The sequence below is a fragment of the Camelus dromedarius genome, chromosome 2, assembly GCF_036321535.1.
Source record: "Camelus dromedarius isolate mCamDro1 chromosome 2, mCamDro1.pat, whole genome shotgun sequence".
Taxonomy (NCBI): domain Eukaryota; kingdom Metazoa; phylum Chordata; class Mammalia; order Artiodactyla; family Camelidae; genus Camelus; species Camelus dromedarius.
In genome coordinates, this window is record NC_087437.1 from 28600256 (window position 1) to 28613184 (window position 12929).

The 12929-nt window shown below is 41.8% G+C and overlaps 1 pseudogene; it reads right to left on the reverse strand.

Moving 5' to 3' along the window:
• Nucleotides 1-6501: 6501 nt before the first annotated feature.
• LOC116156406 (peptidyl-prolyl cis-trans isomerase FKBP8-like) lies at nucleotides 6502-12662 on the reverse strand (annotated as a pseudogene).
• Nucleotides 12663-12929: the final 267 nt, after the last annotated feature.

Sequence of the window (12929 nt, forward strand, 5' to 3'; positions counted from 1 at the left end):
TATACATGCATAAGCTTACCATCAAGTCTCTGACCTTTTAAAAGGCAAGGGACACTCTGGCTCTCAGATGCTCGGCTTCTTAAATATCAGGCATTATTACTGAACCTCTATTTTTTCAACCTTCTTATAAAATGTGTTTCTTCTCATCTAGAATCAAACTTCAAATGGCTATACAACAAGGTAAGCTACCAATCAGCCAAGACAGCTTTGATACATGCCCCTCGATGGACACCAGCCCTTCACTCACCACCTGCCCAGTGACAGCCAGCTAGTCTGGGACCCCAGTGTTCTCCATCATCTCCCCAGATCAGCAGGAAGTAGCTAGAGCGGTCGTCCCCTTCTACATCCCAAAGATTTGGGGTACTATGACTAGAGGGGGTAATGTTAGGTAGTTTAGATAGAAATGAGCACTGGGCAAAGAGAGGGGAAGGGGGAAGGAACAAACCAGAACACAAGGAACCTGAGCTGTCAATCAACCAGAGCACAGGGAACCTGAGTTGTCAATCAATCAATCAATCAATCAATCAATCAATCAATCAAGAAGCCAGGATATAAAAACAGGAAAAACGAGGGAATGGCGCCATTCTTCCTCTCTGGGATTGCCCCGCTCCCAGTTCTCGAGAGTACTTTTACTTTTTTACTTCACTAATAAAAATGTTGCTTATATCACGCATTCTGTCTCTCATCAAGAAATCTTTTTTTCAGGTGAGTAAGAACCGAGGTAATTCCTATTTTCCTTTTTCTGGTAACAGAAGGACCTCAGTGTTTGAATTCCCTGACATGGGCTTGTGTGGACTCTGAAGATAAATGTAAGTAATAAAATCTGGAGGGTTAAGGAACAAGGCAGAGAGAAGGGCAGTTTTGACAACCTTGTGCTTGGTAGAGATCAGTCCTGCCCCAGGACACCAACATCACAGATGCTGGTCAAACCACAGGAACAGATTATAACCTCCTAAAATGACTATTTTTAAGACATGCATTGGAAACTTCCTTAAACTTATAAAAATCAAAGCTGCTCATTAAAAATGGCATGAAGGCACAAGGGTGGCACTGCCAGTGGTTAAGATCAAGGGCTCTGGGCTCAGACCACCTGTATTCAAGTCTCAGCTTTTCAGCTCCTCAACCTCAGCAAGTATGTTACCTCTCTGTGACTCAGTCTCCACCTTAATAAGATAGAAACAGTAACAAGAATTTTTCCCTTGCAGGGTTGTTGAATGTTTCCCAGACTTTGCAGCAGACTTAATTATCTCAGGGATAATTAAAAAATGTCCCTTCCACCAGATGTTCTGATTTAATTGCTATGAAGGCAACGGCTGAGTTAATATATATAATGTTTAGACCAGTGCCTGGCATATAGCGAGCAACTGATACATGTTAACTATGATTGCTATTTTATTTTTACCCATTTTTTTCAAATTACTCCACTTCATCTTTAACTTTTCATCCTAGTTCCTAGGTTACAGACCCCTTTCAAAGCAGCCATGTGTATACTCTATTTGTGTTGTCTCTCGTTCTGTCTTTCCTGCTCAACAGTGCAACTGTAACTTCCTGTAATTTGCCACCTCAACAGTCCTGCTCATTCCTGCACATATAGTGAACATTTCAAAAATAGAATCCAAGTGTTTTCTGACTCACTCTAAACATTTTTGTTTCATGATTCAGCATGATACGATCACAGACCCCACCTAACGCACGTCAATTTGAAAGTGACCGTTTAGACACTTAAGCTTAACTATGTGAATTCTCGGTTTCCTTAAATTGTGTTCAAGATCAAATAATAGAATGGATGCATTAATTATCATGAAAATTGTGCCATTAAACAATGTATTTTAAATATTTTTATGATACTTACCAAAATATTTCTAGTTACACTTGAGTGGCTCTATTATATCTCCTTATCACACCATCATAGCTTTAGTTTAGATACTGAAATTAGCCTTGACTCAGCTCCATAAACGCACATTATAAGAATCTAGCTATATGCCAGGCACCACGCTAGGCCTGAGATACAAGGTTGAGTAGCAAGAACCTCACAGTGTAATGACTAAAACAAGATGTATAGGATACTGGACACATGCTGATCTAGAATTTCCTACCTCCCACACCTGCTCCAAGCCCTTTAATTGAACCACAAAATAATTTAGAATAAGAGTAAATGAAAACGACCATCTCTTCCTGAATACAGTAATATGACTATGCTATTCATTATGCAACTCATATTTTATCCTTAAAAAGTAATCTGAATATTGAAAAAATATTTATGTTCATTGTAACATTTCTTCATAATAGTAAAAACCAAGTGGAGTCTTCGTTTCAATAGCTAAGAAATGTAAGCAAAGTATTATAGAGTGCTATGTATTTAAAATGGGTTTTTTCAAAAATGATTTAGTTACCTAGGGAAGTAATTTTAGTGGTAGGATTATAGGAGACTTAAAATTTTCTGTGCTTTCAAATTTTCTAAGTGTTTCAGTAAATATTTATTGCTTTTCATTTAAATTACTTCATATCTTTTCCTTTATTTTTTATTTTGAATTTGTTTACATTGTTTCTTAGACCAGTCACACATTCAAGTCAGTTTGCCAAATTCAGAATATTAAAATGTCTTTTAAAACATGCACATATCTATCACTGTTAGTTGAGAATTATATAAAGTATCTTGCCAAATCAGTGAAATATTTACATTGTTTTAGGGAAGAACAGTGGAAGGATGTTAATAAAACCCCTCTCAGTATAATCTGTGGTCTTCTCTAAAATTGTAACTAGTTTCTGTGTGATTAAATCATCCCCTGTTTACATTTAATTTATAGCACAAATTTCTGTCTTCAATCAATCAATTAATTAATCTATTTTTCAGGTGGTCTCCTCACCCTCCCACCCTCAGGATACTCTCATTAAGATTGGCTCATATATATTTATTATAATTTAGTGAAAAGGACAACTAAGTGTGTGCAACATACCTTAGGAAGATTTGCTAGCAAGGTCCAGGTGTGCTGTTTACAAATCTGAATCTGCCCAAAGGAAGGTTTCTCTCACCAGGAGTAGCCAGTCTTACGTGTCTGTGTGTGGTCCTCAGTGCCTAGCGCCAGCTTTGTATTTAGGAGTTGCTGGCTGAATGTTTGTTTCCGTTAATTTTAATTAAACGTATCTTCTATCCTCGATTGGAAATGCAGATCAGGAACATTCTACCAAACTCTCCTTTTCAGGCCATGAAAACAGTGCAACCACTGAGTATCTAAAAAGACTGATGGAATTTCAATGTCTTCCATTTTTTGAAAAATTGTCTGCAGAAATGAGCTGGTATTTCCCAGGCCACAACCTACTCCGAACTCCTTGAACTCTACCACAAAAGAGAGTAATTTAGAATGTATTGGATTAAAACTTTCTTCCATCCTTGAATACCAAATTGTGATTGCTTAACTCCTTGTCTATGGAGAGGAGAATGCAGAAGGAAGGTTCTGGTAGGCGTGGTATAGCTTATGAACGTATTCTTACAAGGAGTCTGTGGTGAAAAGAGAACATACCTTCACAGTCTTTGTACGGCCGTGAGACTGTCCCTAAGTCTGTAGACTTGCGTGCAGACACGTTTCCCTATCATTGGCAGAACCGGTTTTATGTTTTTGTTTCTTTCCCAGGCATCTCAAGCCCGTGTTAATTAGCATCCACAGCGGAGCATAGGAGGAACATAAGCCATTTATTTGTGAACAAATTATAAGAACTGCAGTGGAAATGGATTTGTACAGAATATCCACTTACAGCCTGATACTTTTTAATATATTTATCTTATTGTTTTAATTAGCTGGTTCTTTTTCTTCCTCTCTGTTCCCTTTATATTATTTCACCAGGCGCTGAGCTCCGATCACTATTTTTGGCTCTCTGGGCTCCCAGCAGAACCCTCCTTGTTTCATCTGATGTGACTTAAAAGGGTCTGGGAAGCCAGTTTGTTCCCCTATAATCTTCCCATCTTTTCACTTTGAGTTAACAATCCCTGAATAAGAGATGAAATTTTTCATTCCATGGTTAATGAGATTTAAAGCCTTTAAGAGACGTTATGTGAAAATGACTTAAATTCATGTTATTTTATTTCTTTCCTCTATCTCTCCCATCCTTCTTTCATCTTTGTTTTTCTTGTTCTTTCTTTTGTAAGAATTTAGAGGATGTGAATCTGGGCCCTGCATCGTGGTAGATGTTGAGGACATTACAATTGATCTGAATCAGTCTCCAAGCTCAAAGACCCCGAAGAAGAGTTGGCAAGACATGTGCCAACAACAAGCTGCAACTCAGACTGATCGTTGCTGCACTGGAGGACCACACAGACCGCGCTGGGGAAGGAGGGGGAGAGGGTGCTGATCTCTAAGGAGCAACGGCCAAGAAACGGCCCAGGTGAGTCTGTGGAACCCGAACTTCCCCAGTTTTACAGTTTTCCCACTTTCTAAAAAGTGCACCTTTCTACAAGCTTTCTCATGCCCATAGGAGAAAGACTACTACTACTATTTGCCTTCCGTAAGTACACAATACCCAAACCTTAAGTTTGCTAAATCGCAAATGTGATAATCACCCAAATCATGCGTGAAGAACACCCACAAAAGGATACTATTCCTCTGACTTGAATTGCTTGATGTGCTGGTATAAATGTGGGTATCCTTTTAATTCTCTGGTTTGTCAATATCAAGTGCATACCCACCGTGTGCATGGGTAGATGGTTACAATATTTTAAAATAAATAGAAGAGAAATAATTAAAGTGCTTATCTCTTTGCATTTTTCCAAAATTCCGAAAGGCAGGAGTTAGGTTATGTTAGTCTTACTTCAAATACAAATAGATAAGGGTGAATGAGTAAACCAGATGTCTGCAGAATTCAAACCTCTATTTACTCATTAGTCTTAACATTTGCTTTGTTTTCCCCAGCATCCTTATCCATAAGAAATGGATTGGTTATACTTTGATCTTATCTTCCTCCCCTGGCTCACCCTCTGGTGGAGGTTCTCATAACCCCCAAAGGACGAAAACTCTGGGCAGTCTCTGTGTCCATCCCTGAATGACAAATAACGTGGCGTCTAGTAACTGCAAAACACTTGAACAAACTAATCACCTACTTTGTATTTTAAGAGTTTCTAAAGATGGTAGATGAATGAATTGCTAGGGTTGAACGTTTTCAATTACAAAACAAATATTTATTGAATGATCACTCTGGGCCAAGCACGCGCCAGCACTGAGCATGTGGAGACAGGAGGGGAAGGCGCTGTTCCTGCCCTGATGGGTGTCACAGTCCCCCCCGTGTGGGGTGGCGGGGGGGGGTACAAAGGCAAACGTAAGACCTAGAAGCACTCCGGGGACAGACAGGGTGACTGGTGGCACCAGGCACAATGTCTGGCTTGGGTGTTCTGGGAAGTTCTCCTGGAGAGGCGCCAGCAGATGAGCTGTTGTGTCTAAGCAAAGAGGCGGGAAGCGCATCCCAGGCAGAAAGGGCGCCTCAGCTCAGGCACGGGGGAGAGGAGCGCGAGGCAAGAGTGGAAGTCTTCGACAGAGCTAAGTCATCACCACCTGCGGTGTGAGGCAGAGAGGGGTGGACGGGAGAGAGAGGTTGGCACGTGACCCCAGGGGCCGCAGTGAAGTGTTTGGACTTTCACGATGGTCAGAAAGAGCATCCTGGTTGCCACTGGCAGAGGATTGGTGAAGGCAAAATTATAAAAAGAGGAAAACCATCTATTGGTGATGAGACATCATGACGGTTAGAATTAGGATAATGAGTTCTCAGGGCCTTCTAGGAAACCGAGGCCAAGAGGGAGCAAACATGCAGGAGACTTACCAGGAGGGAGCCAGAGACTGGGCCGAGCCACAGACTGTCCTGCGGATCTGACACCTGTGAAGGGAAGTGGGGAGGGACAAGGGGAGGGGAGGAGGTTTTGCAGACCACAGCACCATTCCAGGAAAGCTCTGGAGTTCCAGCCCGGCCAACAGGGAGACACCAACCCAAAGTGGCCTATTAAAGAAGCCCTGCGTCCGGCTGTAATAGGGCTGCCTTGTTTGTTTGTTTGTTTGCTGTGGTGGAAGAGACTTTATCTCCCCGTGTGTGGGGGAAAATTGAGGGGAGTGTGGGGGAGTCTGGACAGAGCGCAGCAGGCGGGCAGCAGGGGCTGACACTTGGATGGGGATAAGGTGTGGGAAGCGCTGCCCCCAGGCCTGCTGGGAAGGAGAAACTGAGGTCTGCCCCTGCTGAGACCTCACCCAGGAGAGCTGGCGGGGGGGTGGAAATTGGGTCTGGAGGGATGAGGGTCCCCTCCCCCCAAGGCTGCTGTGAGGCCCCACCCTGCCTCACTTTCCTCCTATAGGTCTTAGTCCCTTCTGTGCTCTGAGCCAGGGGACCCCCAAACTTTGCTGTGCCTCACCTGGAGGAGGGGGCCAGGTCAGAGGGGGCCTGGACAGGGAGCTGGGGAGAGTTAGGGAGAATGGGGTGGGGTCCACCGTGCAAGGAGGTGGCGGTAGGTGGCTGTCACCTGGGCAGTCAGTTCTGGGCACAATGACTACAGACAGCCACGCCCCCAAGAGCAACAGCAGTTGTCCCCAAAAGCCTCTTCCACCGGACGGACCAGGCACCCTTACCAGGACACGTGGTGGTCAGAGGGCTGGGGTTGCCCAGCGTTCCTGGCTACAGCGGGGTCTCCATGCTCTGCTGGGCTGCCTGTTTCTTCACTAGCTTGGTGTGGATGGTCTTGTTGGAAGGTTCCAGCTTCAGGGCCTCCCTCAGGATAAGGACGGCCGGGCTGTGCTCACCTGGCTGGGCTTGCAGAAGGGCGCCTTGATGTCATCCCGCAGCTGCTGGAGCAGGAGGCTGTGGGTGCGCAGGGCGGCACAGCGGTCCAGCTCCAGCTGCGAGGCTGCCGGGTCGCTCAGATACTTCATCTTCAGCTGCAGGAGCTGCTCCTGCTCCTCAAATGTCATGTCCACTTTGGTGCTGGGGGTGATGTAAGGGTTAGTGGTCTGCGGGTGGCAGGCATTGCCACACTCCTGCTCTCAGCTGGCCAGTTCCTGGCCAGTGAGTATCTCCAGGTCAGCCCGTCCGCAGCACTCCTCAGGGTCACTTCCAGGTATAGAGCTGTGCTGGGGGAGGTGCGGGTTCCTGAGCTGGGGTTCGCAGCTCTACTTGGAATTAGCAGTGATCATAGCCATCTATTCCATGTCTGCAAGCGGGACCCTGAGATATGAGCCAGGATAACATCGAAGTTGCCCAGCTTCCCTCCTCCTTCACCTGCATGCCATTCTCCAGTGACATCTGCAGCTGCACGGTGACCTGGTCCTTGGCCGGATGGTTGGAGGAGGGCAGGCCTGGGAACAATGTCTTCTTCCTCCAGAGCTGGTTCTTCAGGATATCCAACCACTCCAGCCACTCTTCTGGGGTGGGGGTGGGCTTAGGTTCAACTCCACGGCAGCCAGGAACTCTCTGGCCAGGCCCTGGGCTGCTGGGCCTCCTACAGTGGGCCTCCCCACTCTTCCAGCAGCGGTAGCTAGCTCAGGTCCTCATCCTCCCTTCTTTCACCCCAGCCAGCACTTAAGTCTTCAAGCAGTGGGACCCCATCTGGTGAAGAGTTAATAGCCAAAATATGTTAATAGCCAAGAATTCATACAACTCAGTAGCAAAAAGCCAAAACAATCCCATTTAGAAATAGGCAGTGGATCTGAATAGACATGTTTCTGATGAAGACATACAGATGACCAACAGGTTCATGAAAAGGTGCTCTACATCACTAATCATCGGGGAGGTGCAAATCAAGACGGCAAGGAGATCTCTCCTCACAACTGTCAGAATGGCTGTTACCAAAATGACAACTGATAAGTGATGGTCAGGATGTGGAGAAAAGGGAACCCTCGTGAAGTGCTGGTGGGAATGTAAATCAGTGCAGCCACTATGAAAAAACAGTATAAAGTTTCCTCAACAAATTAAAAATAGAACTCACCATACAATCCAGCAATTCCACTTCCATTTCTTGGAAGGAAACAAAAGGAGTAACTTGAAAAGATATCTGCATCTCCATGTTCATTGCAGCATGTTTACAATAGCCAAGACATGGACACAACACGTGTCCATCGATGGATGAAGGGATAAAGAAAATGTGAACATATATAGATCTATAATTCAGCCATAAGAAGAATGAAACCCTGCCATTTGCAGTAACATGCAAATAACATGGATGGACCTTGAGGGCATTAAGCTAAAAGAAACAAGACAGAAAAAGACAATGATTTCATTTATATGCGGAATCTAAAAATAAAACAAAACTCATAGATACAGAGAACAGCTTGGGAGTTGCCAGAGGTGGTGGTTGGGGGATGAGAATTAGAACTAGAAACAGCCCCAAACCAGAAATGACCCAAATATCCCCAAATTATGACCCAAATAATGACCCATTAACAAAAGACTGGATGAGCAATTGGTGATACATTCGTAAAATGGAATAACATTGAACAATAAAGATAAACAAATCACGGCTACATGCAACAACACACATGAAAATCAGAATGTTGACTGAATGAAGCCAAAAATAAAAGAAAACATGCACTATGTATGACCCATTTATATAAAATTAAAACCCCAGCAATGCTGTGGCATCTAGAAAGGTAAACTTAAGGGTTCAAAAGAAAAGAAAAGCAAGGGTGTGGACTATGATGAGTGCTCATTTTATTATAATGCATTAAGCTGTACATTTGTGTTTTATATGCCTTTTCTGTATACTTATCATATTTCAAAATAAAGAGATGAAAAGCCAAAAAGCAAAAAGGGAAAAAATAAATACCTGACTTCCCCCATAAGGACACCTATGAGGTAGATTTAGGAGAAAACATAAACATAGCTCATCATGGAAGCCTCATGCTGGGAAGCTAGGAGTTAATTCTTATAGGTAACAATTTTAAACATACAGGTTTTGGAGTTTTCCTGAAAAATAAAACAAAGTAATCTTTTTTGTGAGTTGCAAAATTTTTCCTCTTACCAAAAAGTTCTAATAAATAAGCAAAATAAGTGTAGAAAGAAATACTTTACACCTGATTAACTTAAAATTTATAAATAAATAAAAGGAGGAAAGTATATTATTCTTCAGTTTTACTATTCCCCAAATACCTAACTAATATCACAAGTGAGACAGCAGAACGGAAACTTCGGAGAATGGGTAGCATAATACAAACCACAGCAACAAGCCATTTGCCAAAACCATATCCATGAAAGCTGAGGCGTGGCCTCAGTTGAGGATGATTCAGTATTTGCTGTGACCCAGAGAGCACGAACCACGCTATTTATGAAACACGAGGTAGAAATTCATTGCGGAGACATGTAGCATGTTTTGTTTTAAAAACACTTTTGGGGGGCCAAGCTAGAGGATATGTCTGTAAGAATTAGTAACCCAGGGTCACAAATCTATGGCCATGGTTATCTCCAAAAATGTGTTTGTCAAGATTATATTCCCAATGAAAGAAATGCCCAAGATTGTTCAGGCGCACATTTTCTTGATTTTTTTCCCCTCTTTGTTTGGGTTCTGCATTTTTTTTTTCAGATAGTTTCTTATCATTTTGTTTCTGTGTACTTTTTTTTTTTTCTTTTTAACCAACTGCAGAAAATGTGGGCAGAGTGCATTTCCAGCAGATGTCAGTGTTGCTGTTTGATGTGATCTAGGACGTTCTCTCAACCCAGGGCCTTACCTTAAAGATGAGCACAGTACTGTGCAGATCCTCAGTTCTTCTGAAGCGTGGAAAGTTCTTCTGGAGAACTCTGTTCTTTTGTGGAGCATTTTGTGAGAAGCATGTTTCTGCAGGTTAGGAAATAGATACGGCTTTAATAGCTTTCTTCTATCTCTTGGAGATTTAACTCTTTTTAGTTATATATAAATTATATGCATTTATTCTTCCTCTTGCTCCAGAAAGTATATTCACTACCTATTCTTCTCTCTGAATTTCTTCTCAGAAGGATGATATTTCTTGGCTTGAAGAATTTCCATGTGTTTATCTCAGAAAAATATAGCACCTACCAGATACCAAAGGAACAGAACAGCCCAGCTGCCTTAAAGAAAAGTCTTGTAATTACAGGGTTAAGGTCTATCACAAGGTATGGATGAGTTACTAAGAAAGCACAGAAGACAGGGCAACAAATACTTCTGGAGGAGGAGAAGGACGCTTTACTGAGGAAGGGATCTGGAGCTTTGGAAGATGAGTATGAGCTTTCCAAGGGAGTGTTTTTGGAGAAGAGACACAAAATTTTAATGAAAGATGGTCATGCGTATAATTTCAGTACAGGTGATTTTAGATCACAGTCCTGATTCTTGGAGGACTACCTGAATTATATTCAAGTAGTTAAGAATAGTCTGGGACTAGAGATGATTTAATAAATGATTAAGAACATAAACTTAGGAGTTTAGAGTCTACCTAGATTCAAATTCTTGCTTTTCAATCATCTGGTTAAAATTTAGGGGAAAAAAGTTAACATTATTTTGCATCAGGTTCTTCATCTGGAAATGAGATAAAAATGACACCAACACTTCATCAAATTGTTAAGAAGGTTGAATGACATAAATATAAAGTACTTAGTACTGTTTGTGGCTCATAGCAAGTGTTCAAAATGTTAGCTATGATTAGTAACTATTTTTTTACATCTTTTATTGAGTTATAGTCATTTTACAATGTTGTGTCAAATTCCAGTGTAGAGCACAATTTTTCAGTTCTACATGAACATGTGTATATTCATTGTCACTTTTTTTTTTTTTTTTTTTTTTTTTTGCTGTGAGCTACCATAAGATCTTGTATATATTTCCCTGTGCTGATTAGTAACTATTTTATCTCATCAGGAACAATGAAAAAATATACAAGAAAGTTGACATTGAGTAGAGGCACTTAGATTTTAATTGTGAAAATAAGTGGACCAATCTTATTTTTATCATTAGATCACCAGTGTTTGACATTTGTGCAGAATTTACTCTGTCCTTTGGGATAGAGAACAAGTCAAAACAAGCATTTCAAGCAGCAGTCAGTTCTGCATGTCTTGCTGTGTGGCTTTGGATCACAGTCACGTGTTATCAGTGAAAAGACCAACTCTGGTTCAAGAGCACACCAGCAGAAAGGCAGACAAAGGGCAGAATGTGAGGAATCTCTTCTGTGCCACAACAGTGCTCACACAGGGAAGCACTGATCTTCCATCAGGGTTATTGAGGATTTTGACAGTAGGAGCCTGGAAGGCAGCATCCCACTTGAAAAGGCTCAGCACTTAGGAGTCTGGTTTCCCTCTTGTCTTGTGAAGAGGGGTGACTCCTTTTCTAAGTCAGCAACTAAGAATGAAGTGCACTGGTTGAAGGAGAGAATTGCAATCATACCCTTAGTTTCCAAGTTTACTGACGAGGAGGTCTCCCTCATCGCGAGGCAGGCAAATGCTAGGGCTTGTGAAAGTGTGGTTGACGATATGATTCATGCTTATATTTATTTCATTACAGTGATAACACTCGGAAAAAAAAATTAAGTAAAAGGGGAGCAAAAGGAACTCTCATTCTTCGTTGATGGAAACGCAAAATGGCACAGCCACTTTGGAAGGCAATATGGTGGTTTCTTACAAAACTAAACATACTCTTACCATCTAACCAGCAATTGTGCTCTTTGGTATTTACCCAAAAGAAGAGAAAACTTAAGTCCACACAAAAATCTGCACACACATGTTTTCACTGCTTTATTCATAATTGCTGAAACTCAGAAGCAACCACGATGTCCTTTAGTAGGTGAATGGGTAAAGAAACCGTGGGACATCTATGTATTCCAAACAGTGCAATATTATTCAATACTAAAAAAGAAATGAGCTATCAAGCCAGGAAAAGACAAGGACGGAACTTGAATGCATATTACTAAGGGAAGGAAGCCAATCTGAAAAGTCTACATGCTGCATGGTTCCAGCTATATGACATTCTGGAAAAGGCAAAAGCATGGAGACAACAAAGAATTTAGTGGTTGTCAGGGGTGGAGGGTGGTGAAGGATGAACAGGCAGAACCCAGAGGATTTTTTTAAAGCAGTGAAATACTCTGTATGATATTATAATGGTGGGTACATGTCATAATTTGTTTAAGCCCAAAGAATATATGATGCCAAGAGTGAACCCTTAAGTAAACTCTGGACTTTTGGGTGATTATGATGTCAGTGTAGGTTCATCCTTGGTACCAAATGTGCCACTCTGCAAACAATACTGATAACGGGAGAAGCTATGCCTACGTAGGGAGAAGGTGGATGGCAGTCTCTGTACGTTTCTCTCAATTTGGTGTGTGTATGTGAATTTAAACCTGCTCTTTAAAAAAAGAGAGAGAGAAACATAGTTTTGACTTAAAGACAGACAAGTTTTTACGGAAAAGAAATTTTGTCACAGGAGATATTTTATGGGGAACAGAGAGTAACGGAATTAAAAATATCCCCAACAATTGTTTCACAGGTTTCCTACCTTTTAGCTTAGTTTATGTGTATTTGGAGAAGCAAGATGGTTCTGCAAAGTTTTAAATACACCTTTGAATTCTTCTTTTCTTACATTCAAAGTCTAATGATTTATAACCCGAGTAATCCATCCTCTTTACCGCTCCCCCTTCTGACTGCACACCATCTCCCAGGTGTATGAGCCTGGGTGAGTTACTCCCAACCCGGACACCCTGCACCATTACTTTACATTCAAAATGAGAATTCATATTAGCCACTCTGTGGTTGGAATTTAGTTCCAAGTTTAGCAATTTGCCAAGAGAAAATCATCTTTCCTCTGCCATGATCAGACTAAAGATGTTCACACAAATAGTTTTCATTGGCCCTGGAAGGAGTCAGTCAACTCAAGCTAATGAGAAGCACTGAAAATAAGCTATAGATCCCTTGGTTTAAAATTTGAAAATATGAATTAATTATCACTCAACACAGGTAACTTGTTTGACAGATGA